The sequence below is a fragment of the Anoplopoma fimbria genome, chromosome 7, assembly GCF_027596085.1.
Source record: "Anoplopoma fimbria isolate UVic2021 breed Golden Eagle Sablefish chromosome 7, Afim_UVic_2022, whole genome shotgun sequence".
Classification (NCBI taxonomy): Eukaryota; Metazoa; Chordata; class Actinopteri; order Perciformes; family Anoplopomatidae; genus Anoplopoma; species Anoplopoma fimbria.
This window is the reverse complement of record NC_072455.1, coordinates 18,014,397-18,030,636: the sequence shown is the minus strand read 5'-3', so window position 1 is coordinate 18,030,636 and position 16,240 is coordinate 18,014,397. Positions and strand designations below refer to the sequence as shown.

Sequence of the window (16,240 nt, the reverse complement as noted above, 5' to 3'; positions counted from 1 at the left end):
TACACCTGAACGCATCGATAGCCCCAGTTAAAGTAATTAAGAGTGGAGTGCATGCCAAGACATTGACATTACGGAGCACAGCAACACACTGCTGCAGGGATTCATTCATGGCCATTATTATTAGCATTATTATTATTATTATTAGTATTGAGTCTGCAGATGATTGTATATGTGCGCATATACCAAACAAACAACAACAAAAAATAAAAAATAAACATGGACATGGACATGCATTTGTCACACTTACCACAGATATAGAAATAACTGGTGAAAGAGGGGACAGCTCACGTCCTTCCATTCAATTATGAGCGATCATTTTTCTCTCTCAACTGTCTTTCAGGCGTCTGGTATCGTCCTTGTACGCACTGTGTGTGTGAGGATATATGATGGAAGGCTGTCGAGGAGAGAGAACAACGAATCCAAATAGTTGCCTCTAGAGTCGCTCCGTTCAGTATCCTCGGTCCAATCTGCTGCGCGTCCAGAATCCCGAGTGACGTCCTGGTGATGAAGCAGCAGCAGCTTCTTCTTCTTCTTCCTCCTGTTGTATCCACGGCACACTGTCCCTTTACATCCCTTTATGGCACAGTGCGTCCTTCTGTGCGGGGGGCTACATCACGTCCCAATAAAGCTGGAAGGCGAAACGCCAGCAGCCCTCAGCACTAGCGCACACACGCATTAAAGAGTCCCCACCAAAGAATGTGAGAGAGGGGTGGGGGGTATTTTGAGGAAAATAGAGAGGGTGGGGGGAGGAAGGAAGGAAAGGAAAAAAAAAAAGAGTGTAAGTTGTTTGGGTCCAAAAAGATGAGCTTCTGAGACTATGACAAACCAATTGTGCGCACTGGCTGCCAGCGGTTGTGTGTGGAGAGAGCCAGCGAGGAGGGGAGAGCCAGCGAGGAGGGGGAGAGCCAGCGAGGAGACAGCGAGGGAGAGAGGAAGACGAGGATGTGGACTGCCGCTCTCGCCGTGTACTCGGGCTCCACCTAGCAGCAAACACTGGATAACATGCTCCAACCAAAGCCTTACTTACATCCTATCTATCTATCTATCTATCTATATATATATATATATATATATATAGCAAACTACTGGATAACATGCTCCAAACCAAAGCCTTACTTACACATCTATCTATCTATCTATCTATCTATCTATCTATCTGGATATCTATATATCTATCTATATATATCCATATATATATATATATATATATATATAGCAAACACTGGATAACATGCTCCAAACCAAAGCCTTACTTACATCCTATCTTATCATCTATCTATCTATCTATCCATATCTATCTATCTATCTATCTATCTATCTATCTATCTATCTATATATATAGGATATAAGTAAACTTTGGATAACATTCCAAACCAAAGCCTTATTACATCCTAGTCTATCTATCTATCTATCTATCTATATATATATATTGGATGTATATATAGGATATATTATATATGATATATATATATATATATATATATATATATATATATATATATATATATATATATATTGGATGTAAGTAAGGCTTTGGATTGGAGCATGTTATCCAGTGTTTATATATATATATATATATATATATATATATATATATATATATATATTACATTCCGTCTGTGCGCCTGTGGATTCAATATTTATGCGAAGTCTGCTGCCTCCCTCTCAGAAGATTCGATGCCTCTTGAAAATGCAACTAGAATAAGAACTGCCCATCAACAGTTCAATATGAAAGAAAAAGGGTAGACTGGTTGATGACTGACCATGCCAAACACTGTGTATTAGGTGTGGCAAACGGGCAACAATGCTACAATGCTTGATAATAAATGTTTTCAGGTGTAAAAAAAATAAAAAAAATGTATGTATGTGTGCAGGTATTTTGTTGATACAATTTGTCCTCAAAAGAAGAGTTTATGGTTCATGGCTTCTTGCTGGAAACCTGTTATTCAAGAGGAAGGTTGAAGCTCCACGGCCTTGTTCTGCCACCGCTATAATTCCAGCAGTTCATATCTACTCTATATGTTAAAATTCAGTTTAAGAAGTAAATGTTTCTGATGACCTTTGAACACTGCAGCAGCAGCTGCACATCTCCAGCTGGAGGCAGCCAGCATCCAACCTCTCAATCATCCGATAGCCAATTAATCACTTTAATAATCCTAATTACAATCAAACAATAACAAGTAATCATCCAATCATTCACCCAGTGCTCCGCTAATGAGCCCAATGCGAACACAGACCTGGTAAGGCGCATTCCCCACTTGATTCCTGTCTCAGAAAAAACGGAAAAACCTTGAACTCCTGAACGCCCCGATGAAAAATAACCGGCTGCCTGCGTTTGAAGAGATTCAGTGTTATCTCTCCCTAGCACTGCTTTCCATGCGCCCCCGATGCAAATGGATTTCTCCAGGTAGAGCACTGACCAAAGCTGCCTGCCATTACACTTGCATAAACCAGGTTCAAAGTGAAACATTAATATACTGCTGCCATCTAGACTTCATCAAACATACAAGAACTACAAAAAAATGACTCCCTATTAGCAGTACCACGATTAGCAGTACCACGATTAGCAGTACCACGATGCAGATGCCAACAGACTAGTAGGATACTAGTCTGATTTGGATCGGTTCCTTTTTGTCTTCTGAATAACACACTCTGAAGGATAACACGCTACAAAGGTTTGGGCGTCATCCATTAAAATGGAAAAGCATTTCAAAAACATGTAAATGAGGGCAAGTTAGACCCGACTAGATCTTTTTTTTACTGCAGAAAAAAAAAGTAATCCCTGAACTGCATGAGTATTGTGAATCCTTTTTCTGAAAATTTAAAAAGGAATGAATGAAGAATAAATGGTATTACTACTCAATACTTGTCAGTAAAACAAAGTAAAAAAAGATCAGACAACAGTTTAATGGCAATGGATATTGTCACTGTGAGAAATCAAAGATGTCAGTTTTTATGCCCATAAAATGTGTCCATTAGCAGCAATAAAAAAATACATTTTATTCTATAATTACCATCTGCTATCTACCATCTACCATTTACAGAAAGTGGATCCGCACAAGGATTTGTTCCGTACTTCATGCTGGAAGAGATTTACTCATCCTTCCAAACTGACTGTCCTCAAGACAGAGATAATATTACTGCTGTCAGATAATGAGCTTTCAATTCAAATAAAGTATCCTTCCAGGAATAAAAAAAATATATAAATTTCCATATGCCTCTTCTAAACTGCAAAATTAGAATGGGTTCAAATTCGGAGGTGAAGTGTTTTAACTAAATCAAATTCAACACCCACACAACACTCATTATGATACAAACATCATTATTGAAATTCATAGTATAAACAGAAAAGCAGAGGCTTTAAATCTATTTCATTACATCAACCCTTACTCAAGGAACAGATCAATAAAATGTTGTCCTTAAGTTGGACCATGGGCAGATTTACACCTCTAAAGCTGCTATAATCAATACTTTATATTAAGAGTTAATCACGTGACTGCTTGCACTACCACTTTTTGGTTCATAGTCGATCAGCATGTCTTTTTGTGAAGTGTTTTTAGTGGAAAGTACTCAAGCAACCTAGCACTGACCGGCCGAGAGGCAAAGTTAGCAACTAGCTACTGCATCTCAGTATAATCAGTCTATATAGCAGACTGTTGCATCAGTTGTGAGAGCGGTTCAGATTCTCTGACAGATATTATTGATCAAAGCTAGTGCACTAATACAAATATGGGGGAACTGGTGAGTGCTTAGGTCTTACCAGGTTTAAAAAAAAAAAAAAAATCAACCCTTAAAGATGCATACTGGAACATTAAATACTGTATGTTGTATTCAAAAAGTCAAAGTAGAATGTATTTGATTTCACAGACTTACTGTTTGTGAAACAGAACAAAAAGCAAAAAAAAATGATATATGTTTTATATATTTATATATTTTAATATTTAAAATGTTTGTACTAAAAATGGTTGTTCTATTTTTTATATTGTATTTAAGTCTGCCACAAGCTAAACACTATTAAATGTTAATGAATAAAATAGTGCAGAAGGAAAGGGGGGAATACAACAAGCCAAGTCATTTGTATAAGCGACAAACACATCTCAATGTCTATTTCCTTGTAAACAACATTTCAGTTCTTGGAAATAGGTATAATTGTGTGTGTAACATGCTAATGCTAAATTTCCAGCTGCCAACAATGGATTTACTAAATACAGAGAGTTAAGCACCTGAGACACAGTCATAATTGAACACCATAAAGTGATACACAGCACCATAAAACCTCTGTACAGCTACTCACCATGCTGTTGTAAGAAACTCCTGCCAAATATAAAGCTGTTCAGGAAAATTAAGGCTTATGGGGACAGTTGTTGTGCAAAATGTATCCAATAATGTAGAAGCCATTTTCCCTGTTTATCCATGCTAGCAAGCCCAGGAATTATCATCTCCACAGTGCTGACACTTACATATGCAGCAGTGCTTAAAGTGCTTAGACAACTAGACATTCTTCTTCAGCCGTTTGTGGGGAACTGTGTGGATTTGCACTTGGCTTAAAAAAGTGTGATATTAAGACTGAAAGGACAAAAAAGGAAAGAAATGCTCGATACAAGACTATTGTACTAAACAATCTTGGCCATGATGAAGAGTAGACTTACTTTGTTAAGGCTAACAAAAGACATATCCAGGTCATGGTAAAGTACTCACTTGCCACAACTGAACAACAATCTCACTGCTCAAGTCACAGCTGTCCACTTTGATCCCCTGTCTAAGAGGTTCTGTTACTAACAGCATCAACTTCACTACTTAGACAAGACAATAATTCACACTGCCACTAGAAATTCTTGTCAGGTAAGCCTACACATATGCTGTTTTAGGCATTTGAACAAATAACAATGCTGTATTTTCACTTATAAGGATAGCCTTTTCTTTCTTTTTTTTTGTACAATGAAGTATAAATGACTAATATGATAAAAGGAAGGTTTTACCAAGTTGTGAATGTTGTTACATTGACACAGGTAAATCGAGGCTTTCCCATCAGAGAGGACAGGTTCAGACTTTCGTTCTATCTTTATCAGTACTCACCATTTGTTTTTTCAGAATTAAAAGGGTCCCTTTGCCGAATACTTCTCCGCATCCTGGCTGTGTTGAGATCCCTCTAGTGCCGCATCTACAGTAAGAAAAGGGGGACAAATTCCACAGTCATCATTTCATATAAAAGTGCATTCTGAAGTTCAGCCAAAGCTAATATGAAGCTTCAGCAGTCTTAGCTAGCCAAACTGAGTGGGTGTCTTTATCATGCAAAATTCACTCTGTGTTTCCTTCCTGAACCATGGCAAAAGGATATATCTAGTTAACTACATTTCCAGAACAAATAAGTAATAATAAATCTATATACACAACTTCCAGGACAAAGATCCAGACTTTGTTGATTTGGTTAATCCAGATGGCCAATTTATATTTTTTCCACAGATCTGAGAGTGTGCTTTGTTCTAAATTTCTTTCAATGTAGTTGGTGAAACTGAGAAATTGCTTTATGGCCAGTATAAAGAGGAAAAATGACTTCAGCGACCCATCTCTCATCATATACTTGTGAGAATTATTTTTACTTTGTTATGGTGAAAACAAATTAGTTTTTATAACAAAATGTGGTACAATTAGGCATCTCCTTACACAGCCTATCCTGCATTATTAAATCTATTTTGTAGATGTTTCTTAACTTGTTAAATAGTTGACTTCAGTGCATGCACGCATGACATCCCACAGTCAGTGGGCACGACGTGCCCGCCTACATCCATCATTACATCAGCTGAGATAAACTGCACCAAGCAACACCTACGTTTCTTTCACCCACTGTGGCCTTAATTCTTCAACAAGGGAATATTCCATTGTATTGCAAAAAGCTTAAACAACAAGGTCAATTAAATGCCCCACATTCGGGAGAGAAATACAGCAAAAAACTATTTTCTAAATTTTGTAGATTTTAGAATCAGTTGACTTACAACTTACTCAAATGGCTCAAAACCGGAATGGGTGAAGATGGTCTAGCTGTCACGAATCAGTTAACATAGTGCAGTCCAACTGGTCGTGATTGATTGTATTTCTGTGTGCCGGTGTGTGGGAGTCCATGTATGTATTAGCCTCTTTTTTGATCAAGGTAAAAGTTTGTCTTTTAAATCTCATTCATATGATGACTAAGACATATTGGAGACGGCCCTAATAGAATTTTTCTTTTTATAATTTAATCAACGACAACAATTTCCCAATCAGAATATTGGCTGCCATCCACTTCAGATTAATTTGTGTCCTAATGAATAGTAGTTTAGTGATTTTGACACAAACAAAAAAAAAACGAGTGTATTCAATGTGGTGAAATTAAAAGCTGGATCGATGACTCCCTCTCCTCAAGCTAGAGCGCGCCTGTGTGTCTGCAGTGAGTGTGTTGGAGATGGTCCAGAAACACACACCTACTGTAGGCAAAGGTTGTGTGTGTGTGTGTGTGTGTGTGTGTGTGTGTGTGTGTGTGTGTGTGTGTGTGTGTGTGTGTGTGTGTGTGTGTGTGTGTGTGTGTGTGTGTGGTAAAACAGGAAATAATAGACTCACTTTTGTTGGATGTGTTTTAAAGTTTCTGGTGTGCTTATTATTTAACTTTCTTTAAACTTGGGTGTGCACTGTTTCTGAAGCTTTGTGATCTGTGTCTTAGTTGCTGTCAATAATACCCCATCACAATCGTTAAAAAAATAATATGAATGCCACGTCAACAACATTTGATTCGGGTTATCCAGCAGAAGTTTGAAATAGTTGTTTTTCTTGTTAATATGAAGACAAATATGAAGAAGAAGTTCTATTAATTACATATACACCTACATTGTATCTGTGTCCCTTGATATTTGAGCTTGACCTTTTCTGTGTTAAAACCCCCACCTGAATGAAAAATCCCAACAACAAAAAACAGCAGCACATAGAGTCACCACAAAGGCAAACACTGGAACTTTGTGCTAAAAAGGGTCTTCATCGACCCACATTGCAGTGTTTCAGAACAGTCTGCAAGTTGCACTGAAACAAGTTTTTTTCCAAAAGTTCAGCTCATCTTATCGATGCTACTAGAGCCCTTCATGTTATTTAAAGGTGTAGATATGTTTGGGAGAGTAGAGATCAAATCTACAGCTATTCAAACAGACACAAAAAATGATACACGTCCTTTCTACTTCTCCTGTTTCAGAGTTCTCATTGGTGGGATGTGCTTCCATATATTTCGCTATAAATCAGATCACTGGAAAGCATTTTAAGGGGTGCTGTTCCTGAGATTTTTACATGTTACCAAAATTGATTTTGGCCGATACAAAGACTACTACACACTTTCAATTTTCAATTATCAGTTAACTATACGGATGTAATATACATTCATTACCTTTAGAGAGCTTGATGTATAGAAAAGTACATTTTTGGGATGCAAAATTGGTCAATTCATTCCATGAGACTAATGTTTTGGCTAATTGCTTTGACTGTCATTATGAAAGGAATTAATCCTACATTTTGGGAAATGCTCTCATTCACTATCTAACTGAGTTAAATGACATGATCAATATAACTCCCGGGTCTGTGATTTAACTTTACTTAAGGAGGGGAGAGTGGGGGGAAATTAGCTTAGTTCAGCTTAAAGACCGGAGGCAGGAGAAACAGCTAACATGGTTCTCTCCAGAGTTGAAAAATATGCCTAACAGCTCCTCGAAAGCTCACTAATTAACACAGTGTATCTCATCTGTGTACAAACAAAAATGTAAAAATACCAATCCAGTGCCATGTCTTGTTACAGTAAGGGTGCCAGGGAACCAGCAGAGACACTGCATAGGAGTATTGAGCAGATGGAAACAGTAACATATGTTACCATTACAGCACATAATTTCTCCTAAAACCAGAAAGTGACATTTTACATGACTGTGTGTACAAATTAAAAGAAATGAAATATGTGTATATATTTTTGTAACCATAGAGAGAGCCAGGCTAGCTGTTCCCCCAGCTTCCAGCCTTTATGATAATGTTTACTTAGCTATTATAATTGTCTCTAAGCTCCAGCTAACATATTCAACAACCAAATACAAAAAAGGTATCAATCTTTTCATAAACTCTAGGATAAAAAAAAAAAATGACTAGGTGCATTTCCTGAATGCTGAAGGACTCGAACTATAACTTACACTAGATTTAGTTCTTTTTTTTTAATAATGTCAGCTGTAACTGAACAAAGCTAAGCCTCTTCGATAAACATGCATTAGCAACTTTAATTTATTACTTTATTGGCAACGTTCTGTGCTTATGCAGGAATGCCAGCAACAGAAGCCAACTGTTTAAAAGTCAAAAAATTGACTGTAAGCTAACGTTCTCCTTCCCAGGACTAAAAATCAGACACATTTAGCAATTAGCGTTAGCATACTGGAGAATTTGGCAGTGAAATGGACAGATATTTTTCCACAGGAGAACAGACTTGAAAGGGGGATGAATATTGGACTTGCATGAAGGTGAGCAGAAACTAATGTTTCTCCTCGTCTGCTGGATGTGTAACTAGGCAACTGTTTGCTATAAACTTTATAAACTAATAGTATGTCAATGTTGCATTTAAAATATGTGCTGCTGCCCCTGTGTAGTTATAGTATGTCATAGTAGGTAAAGCACAGGTGTTACTAATTACACTAATGATGGCTCTGTTCCATTCAGGTGTTCCCTTGAGAGTGGCAGCGGGCCAACACCCATTGTAACAGGGCCCTGAAATCAAAGCAGCTAAATTGAACAGAGCCATCAATAATTCCATTATTTACACCTGTGCTTTTTCTACTGTGACAAGTCAAAATGTGTTCTGTGAAAAAGGCCACTTATATTATACAGTGTGTCCTGAATTTTTTAACAAGCTGGTTTTAGTCCACTGACCTTAGTTGCCATCAGAGTCCCACACAATATTCCCAGTATCTCGCAAGTGTGATCCCAAAATATTAAATTATTAGTATACTCAATTAAGCAGACCAATAAGTAAAGATCCAATTCTTTGTATGTTGTCTCCTATATTATATTAAGATAAGATAAGATAAGATAATCCTTTATTAGTCCCGCAGCGGGGAAATTTGCAGGCTTACAGCAGCATAGAGTAAAAGTGCACACAAGAGACATAGTAAAAGAAAGACAAGATAAATATAAAAAATGAAATAAAAAAACAAGTATTATAAATAAGCAATAAGAAAGAAATAAGAAAAGAACTTGGCAAATACATCTGCAAATCGAGTGCATGTACACAATAGACAGTGTCTGTTTTGTCAGAAAGTAAATGCAAATACAAAATAGTTTCAACATGTTAGTGTCCCTAAACTTTGATCATTCCATTATAGTTCTCCTATGTCCCATTTCCAATCACAAACAGCTCCATATCACACCCAGATCTCCAGTCACATGAAGACAATAGGATGAGAGAGGAGGCTAAATCAGTGACTTATCTTTTTCTGAAAATGTGCAGGAGTAGTAGTACTTATGAAACATATATACTGTGGGTGTATTGAAATTATAAGCATTAACACAACAGATGCACTTACTGTTCTCGTGTCAGCTCACTGTCAGCGCAGTTCTCAGATGTACTGACTTCAGACCAGCGTTCTCTGTTAATCCTTCTGCAGAGATTCTAGTTCGACAGCCAGACCGTGAACGTCTCTCCAGCTGCAGCTTCAGCCATGCTGCTTCCAACAGATTCATGTGGAGGCGTGGCTGCGGTAGGATGACACAGCGCCAGCAGACCTGGGACCAGCTGACCACCTGCCTCTCAACGAATCCTGTATGCATAAAATAATAAATAAAAATGAAGTTGAGAGAGGACTGCATCCAAATTAGTTACTTAGAGTTAAAGTAATGATTATTCTCCCCAAAAAGTAAAAGTATAAGCTGCAAAAATACTTCCCTAACAAAGAAAAATGTACTGTTACCTGAGTACATGTAGTAAATGTATCTCATCACCCCTGGTGGCCATGCACAGACATTAAGTTAACATGGTGCAGGTGCTTTGAATTCAGAACATTTGTCTCTTAATTGTGATCAAAATGTTAAAGCCCTTACAATTACTCTGATATGTCTGTTTCTCCCTAAATGTATTATATGGTGGTGATGATGAGAAAAAAAAACAACCAAAAAACAGTTATGATAAAAGCTGATCGAATAGTAGCCTATATTTAGGGAAATACATATTTTTATCTGTTTCAACAATAACACCATCGCATTCATTTATTGTCTAAATGCTGGTGGTCATGCGTATCAGAATATGGAAGATCAGCCAACAAGCAGGCCGTTTTGGCAGAGATTCTTAGCAAGATACTTTTTTCCCCACCTTGTCACACATACAGCATGGCAGCCACTTCCTCTGCAATTAAAAAGCATTTCCACACACAACACTACATTATTTATCACCATGACAAGCACCCACGACTCTCTGACACTTCGTCTTTAAAGTTTGGTGTGAAAATGTCCAAAAACAAGTTTAAATGAAACAGATGCAGGAATTAGAAAAAGTCCCATTCCACTGCTGTAACTTTGGCAACAAAAAAAAAAGCTTTCTTAACAATTACTCTTATAATTTCATTGTTCCACTTTTTTGGCTTTAAGGCAGTATGCAACACACCTGTGCACACCCTGGTGGTAGAAGCTCCACCTCTTGGGAATTGTAGTTTTGAAGTACTGAATTTAGTAGCGTGAGGCACAATTGGAAGCCATTTGAAAGTTGAAGTTTTCTAAATCCCGCTCTGATCTTTCACAAAAAAGTGTTAAAAAAGAGTTACTCCCTGCATCACCTTGCCCATCCGGTCTATATGTCTAAAACACTTGCACATTTTGGCATCTGATCCAGCATTAGCCCAGCACTTTAAGGATCCTAAAATTCCAATTGGACAACCTCTAGGTAAGACAAAGGCAGAAACAAAGGATTAGTGAGCACAAGAGCTCCATCAGAAGCAATGGTGTGAACTATCCTGTTGTCCGTCATTTTAATGGGTTTTCACATCCTATTTCCTCTCACAATTACAGGGAATTGAATACATGCAATTTGTTTTGAGATTCATGTTATTCTTGTAGATCTGGGGAACTCTGGTTAAAGATAGCTCAAGTCTCCTCATAAATCCCCATTTATCCATGTGGCAAATTCATATGGTACTACTGGCAGGTGCTTCCTGCTTGTATATATTACTCACTGTGTAAATATAGATTAATGATAATAAAACTTTCAAATTTGGCTCATGCCATTTCCAGCCACCATCTGTGTTCGGCCGATGAAAAGAAATTTGGGAAACAGGTTTCACATCCTTCTTGTTGTAATTTGCAGCTCACTGAATATATTTTGTTGCAGACGGTTAGAAAAGTCTTTGTGGAAACAGAATGTGCCTTCAAAACTGACGTAAGTGAAGTTAAATGACCCACGGCGTTTTTCAAAGTCTGGCTTGCAATTTATCTTTGACAAAAACAGATGTGATGGATATGTGAGTCGAATGTAATCACAAAGTTCTAAATTACTATATAATGAATACAAGGCATAAAAAGTTTCTTCCCTCAACAATGACAACACTTACATTTAAAGAATGAGTGGACCCCAATCACATTTACTCACACCACTCTCCTATTTATCACAGATTGGAGTCTTAAATGCATTTATGAGACAAATTTTGTTTTTTTTCCCCACTCGCTTTCAATCATCAATGCTTCTTCTATCATGTTAATTGGTCTTGAGGAATGGAAACATCTTCCATTGAATATAGGGCTCTTTAACTTTCCATTTGCTATCATGGACCTTTGTCCAGCAAACCCAGCTTGCATACTCTTAGTATGTATTGGAGAATTTAGTTCTGCATCAGGGCTAAATCGAGAAAAAAAGGTTACACTCCAGCAGTTATTGCAGAATGTGTACAATGGATTTGATTTTCATGTTTGAATTGGCATGACATTTGGTGTGTACATCCATGCTCTGAAGCGGCAGAGCAGGATTGATTTTGATGACCTTTGATCTTTTCACACAACCCTCAATGTCAAACTTTATGTGGCCATCATAGTCCCTTAAAGGTCTTAAATCCCTGAAAGTCTACGCTAGATTGGCATTAAATTTCATCCGCACATTCAAATTCCCAAGAGGAACAGACATATTGATTAGTTATGACCCATGAGACCCCTGCTCTACAACACTGTCAGGCCAAACTTTTAATTTTCAATCCTGTGACCCCAAAGACCAGACCCCAAGCTAGAATGCCCTACATGATCAACATAAAGATAAATCTTCTAGTTTACAAACTCTTGAATCCCCTAAACCTTTATTTGGTCTATCATGGTGTATGCCACTTAGTACTCTTGACCCAACACGTAGCCCCCAGCTGCAGACGCAGTGATATACAATTTATATTATATATTTATATATCATTCTCTTTCTAGTCCTATTGTATGAAAACTACTAATCATGATGTTGGATTCTTTCTGTGGACCCTTTTACATATTTTTGGATGTTACACATCTAAAGCCTATTTGAATGTTGATGGATTTATTGGCAATAAATCAAGGCAAGCAGACAATGCCAGCTTTCACTCTGCCAATATGGCCCAAATCATTGAATTTGTGATTCCTTCAGGGCATGTCTTTATTACACCACGTTACTTCATATACCCAACTGGTATCCAATATAGTATGATATGTGAAAAGTGAGTTCCTCTAAATAAAATGTGTTGTTTTCAAGAAGTGATGTCAGTTCCATTTATAGACGTGGTTGTCATGTTATTGCTAAATCATTGTGACCTTGATTAATCACTTCCACTATTAGTCAGCACGCTAAATTGCTATCAAGCAGTGTGAGCTAAGCCATGCGAATATGACTGGCACAAAGAACTGTATGTCAGCTATCTTTAAACCATTCATTTTGAGCCTGTCAAACACAGGTGTTTCTAATAGCGTTTATCATGACAGCTTGCCGTTTGGGTGTGCTATACTTTTTCTAACCGGGGCAGTGGCTTTGTTAATGTTATTAGTTACACCTGTAGTCATGGACAACATCTCACACTGGCCGCCACATATCAGGTAAATTGGTGTATTCTTTGACACAAAATACACCAATTGACCTATTCGGCTGCCGCTTTAACTAGGCTGAATTGGTCAATTTAAAAAGGTTAATGAAATGAACAAATTAAATGAAAACCAAGCCCTAAGTATGGGCAAAAAAAGACTACTGAAAAAAAAACAATGAAGATTTGCATCCAGTTACCCCAGATTTGGTGTCACTACGCAGTCTCAAACAATGACTATTGCTGAGGGCTCGTGATAGGCAGGCATAAAAATACAAAATGCTGAGGCTGCCTAGCACCGAGCTGAGATCTTTTTTTTCCTCCTCTCTTTCTTGTTTCAATCTCTTGTCTCTCTTTCCGTTTGGCTGAGTCAGACCTCCCACACAAAAGTGGCTTATTGTCAGAGTAAGAGGGGAGTTTTAGGGTGGATAAGAGGGAGGCAGAAGTAAAGATATAAATGGTGAAGGGATTTAGTCGGTATCAGCTCTCTCAAAGCAGCTTGAATCCCTTTCTCCCTTGTCGAAATGACTTCTTACACAGTGACCTTCCTGCTCCCCTCTGGGGTCTTGATCCATGAAAACTAAAAGTTTCTTTGGGGTCATAGGGCATGTTCATGAGCTTGGTGGCTTCAACCTGACCAACCAATACCTGAGATATAGTACTTCTCTTTCTCTTACAATGAAGGGAAAAACAACGCAAATATAATCAGAGCACTGCTATTTTGGTGCTGTTGGATCTGACTCATGACTTAACAGGCAACAGCTTCTATCCCAGTGGGCATTTGATACATTTCATTTCGAGTAACAGCTCATATCAAATTTGATAAGCATGGAGCATTGCCGCCTGAAATGGAGTGCATAATCCTGTAAACAGGACACAGGCAGAGGATTCTGGTTTTATCAGGATGCCGTGTCCTTTTCCAAGGTGCTTTCTGGGCCTAAAAATACTTTCCTTTTCTCTTGGAATCAAAATCACACCATATATTGCTTATTGCACTTGAATGCCTATTAGTCTCATACATTAAGCTTTTACATGTACTTGTGTGGGTGTCAGCATTAACTGCATATGCGATACCGGTGTATTAATGATATCTTGCTTGTACAGTATTACAGTATTTGGTATGTGGTCTATAGATAAACTAAATGTGTAAATGAGTATTATCAGAGTGAACCACACAAATGTTGCCTGACGAATTGTTCTGATTCATCAAACATGGTCATAATCAGACACTGATTGAGTCTGAGTCATAACACCAGTTTGTCAACTCTGCCAAGAATGGATACCCTGCAGCAATGTTTGTAATAGGCAAACAATAAAGAATTCAGATCTGCTTTCTTACTTATTTGCCCTGTGTGACTCCAGTATGTCTAGAAAGTATGACAGCTGTATTATTCTTCCTTCATAATAGGCCTATATTTAAGATACAGACCTTAATACATTGCTCAAGGGTGTATAAACAGTGCACTACATAAGTGACACTTATAAGTTACTCAGGCCCAGTGTCCTTAATTCAGTTACCTTAGACAAAACACAGTGTTTTTGTCATTTTTTCTTTCAAACCTGCGTGTTAAAAAGTTATCCTTCAAGGTAACTTTCATGCAATTCATCAGCGCGAACAATGCAAATTACATTAAAACAACTTTTTTTTTCTTCAGTATTTTATTAGTTATTATTCTTCCTTCATAATAGGCCTATATTTAAGATACAGACCTTAATACATTGCTCAAGGGTGTATAAACAGTGCACTACATAAGTGACACTTATAAGTTACTCAGGCCCAGTGTCCTTAATTCAGTTACCTTAGACAAAACACAGTGTTTTTGTCATTTTTTCTTTCAAACCTGCGTGTTAAAAAGTTATCCTTCAAGGTAACTTTCATGCAATTCATCAGCGCGAACAATGCAAATTACATTAAAACAACTTTTTTTTTCTTCAGTATTTTATTAGTTATTATTCTTCCTTCATAATAGGCCTATATTTAAGATACAGACCTTAATACATTGCTCAAGGGTGTATAAACAGTGCACTACATAAGTGACACTTATAAGTTACTCAGGCCCAGTGTCCTTAATTCAGTTACCTTAGACAAAACACAGTGTTTTTGTCATTTTTTCTTTCAAACCTGCGTGTTAAAAAGTTATCCTTCAAGGTAACTTTCATGCAATTCATCAGCGCGAACAGTGCAAATTACATTAAAACAACTTTTTTTTTCTTCAGTATTTTATTAGTTATTATTCTTCCTTCATAATAGGCCTATATTTAAGATACAGACCTTAATACATTGCTCAAGGGTGTATAAACAGTGCACTACATAAGTGACACTTATAAGTCACTCAGGCCCAGTGTCCTTAATTCAGTTACCTTAGACAAAACACAGTGTTTTTGTCATTTTTTCTTTCAAACCTGCGTGTTAAAAAGTTATCCTTCAAGGTAACTTTCATGCAATTCATCAGCGCGAACAATGCAAATTACATTAAAACAACTTTTTTTTTCTTCAGTATTTTATTAGTTATTATTCTTCCTTCATAATAGGCCTATATTTAAGATACAGACCTTAATACATTGCTCAAGGGTGTATAAACAGTGCACTACATAAGTGACACTTATAAGTTACTCAGGCCCAGTGTCCTTAATTCAGTTACCTTAGACAAAACACAGTGTTTTTGTCATTTTTTCTTTCAAACCTGCGTGTTAAAAAGTTATCATTCAAGGTAACTTTCATGCAATTCATCAGCGCGAACAATGCAAATTACATTAAAACAACTTTTTTTTTCTTCAGTATTTTATTAGTTATTATGTTTGTAATAGGCAAACAATAAAGAATTCTTATTACTTATTTGCCCTGTGTGACTCCAGTATGTCTAGAAAGTATGACAGCTGTATTATTCTTCCTTCATAATAGGCCTATATTTAAGATACAGACCTTAATACATTGCTCAAGGGTGTATAAACAGTGCACTACATAAGTGACACTTATAAGTCACAATTCATCAGCAGTGCAAATTACATTAAAACAACTTTTTTTTTCTTCAGTATTTTATTAGTTGACCACAAGTGTGTCACCATAGCTGGGACACTCGAGGCCTAACATCCCAGGGCCTTGGGCCACCAGCAAGTGGCGCCTCTGTCCCGGATCAGCTCTCTGTGAACATGTCCAGAGAGGATCCAGTTACACTACGCCCCATCTTTAA

The 16,240-nt window shown here is 37.3% G+C and overlaps 1 protein-coding gene across 2 annotated transcripts in view; it reads right to left on the bottom strand.

Moving 5' to 3' along the window:
- LOC129093018 (adhesion G protein-coupled receptor L3-like) overlaps positions 1-9,728 on the bottom strand; it is a 211,525-nt gene extending 201,797 nt beyond the window's left edge. For both annotated transcript variants that reach the window (XM_054600880.1, XM_054600882.1), the window contains exons 1-2: positions 9,567-9,728; positions 5,077-5,161 (exon numbers count right to left, since the gene is read on the bottom strand). The gene's annotated coding sequence lies outside the window, so the exon portion shown is untranslated. The remainder of the gene's footprint in view (positions 1-5,076; positions 5,162-9,566) is intronic.
- Between the last annotated feature and the right edge of the window lie 6,512 nt (positions 9,729-16,240).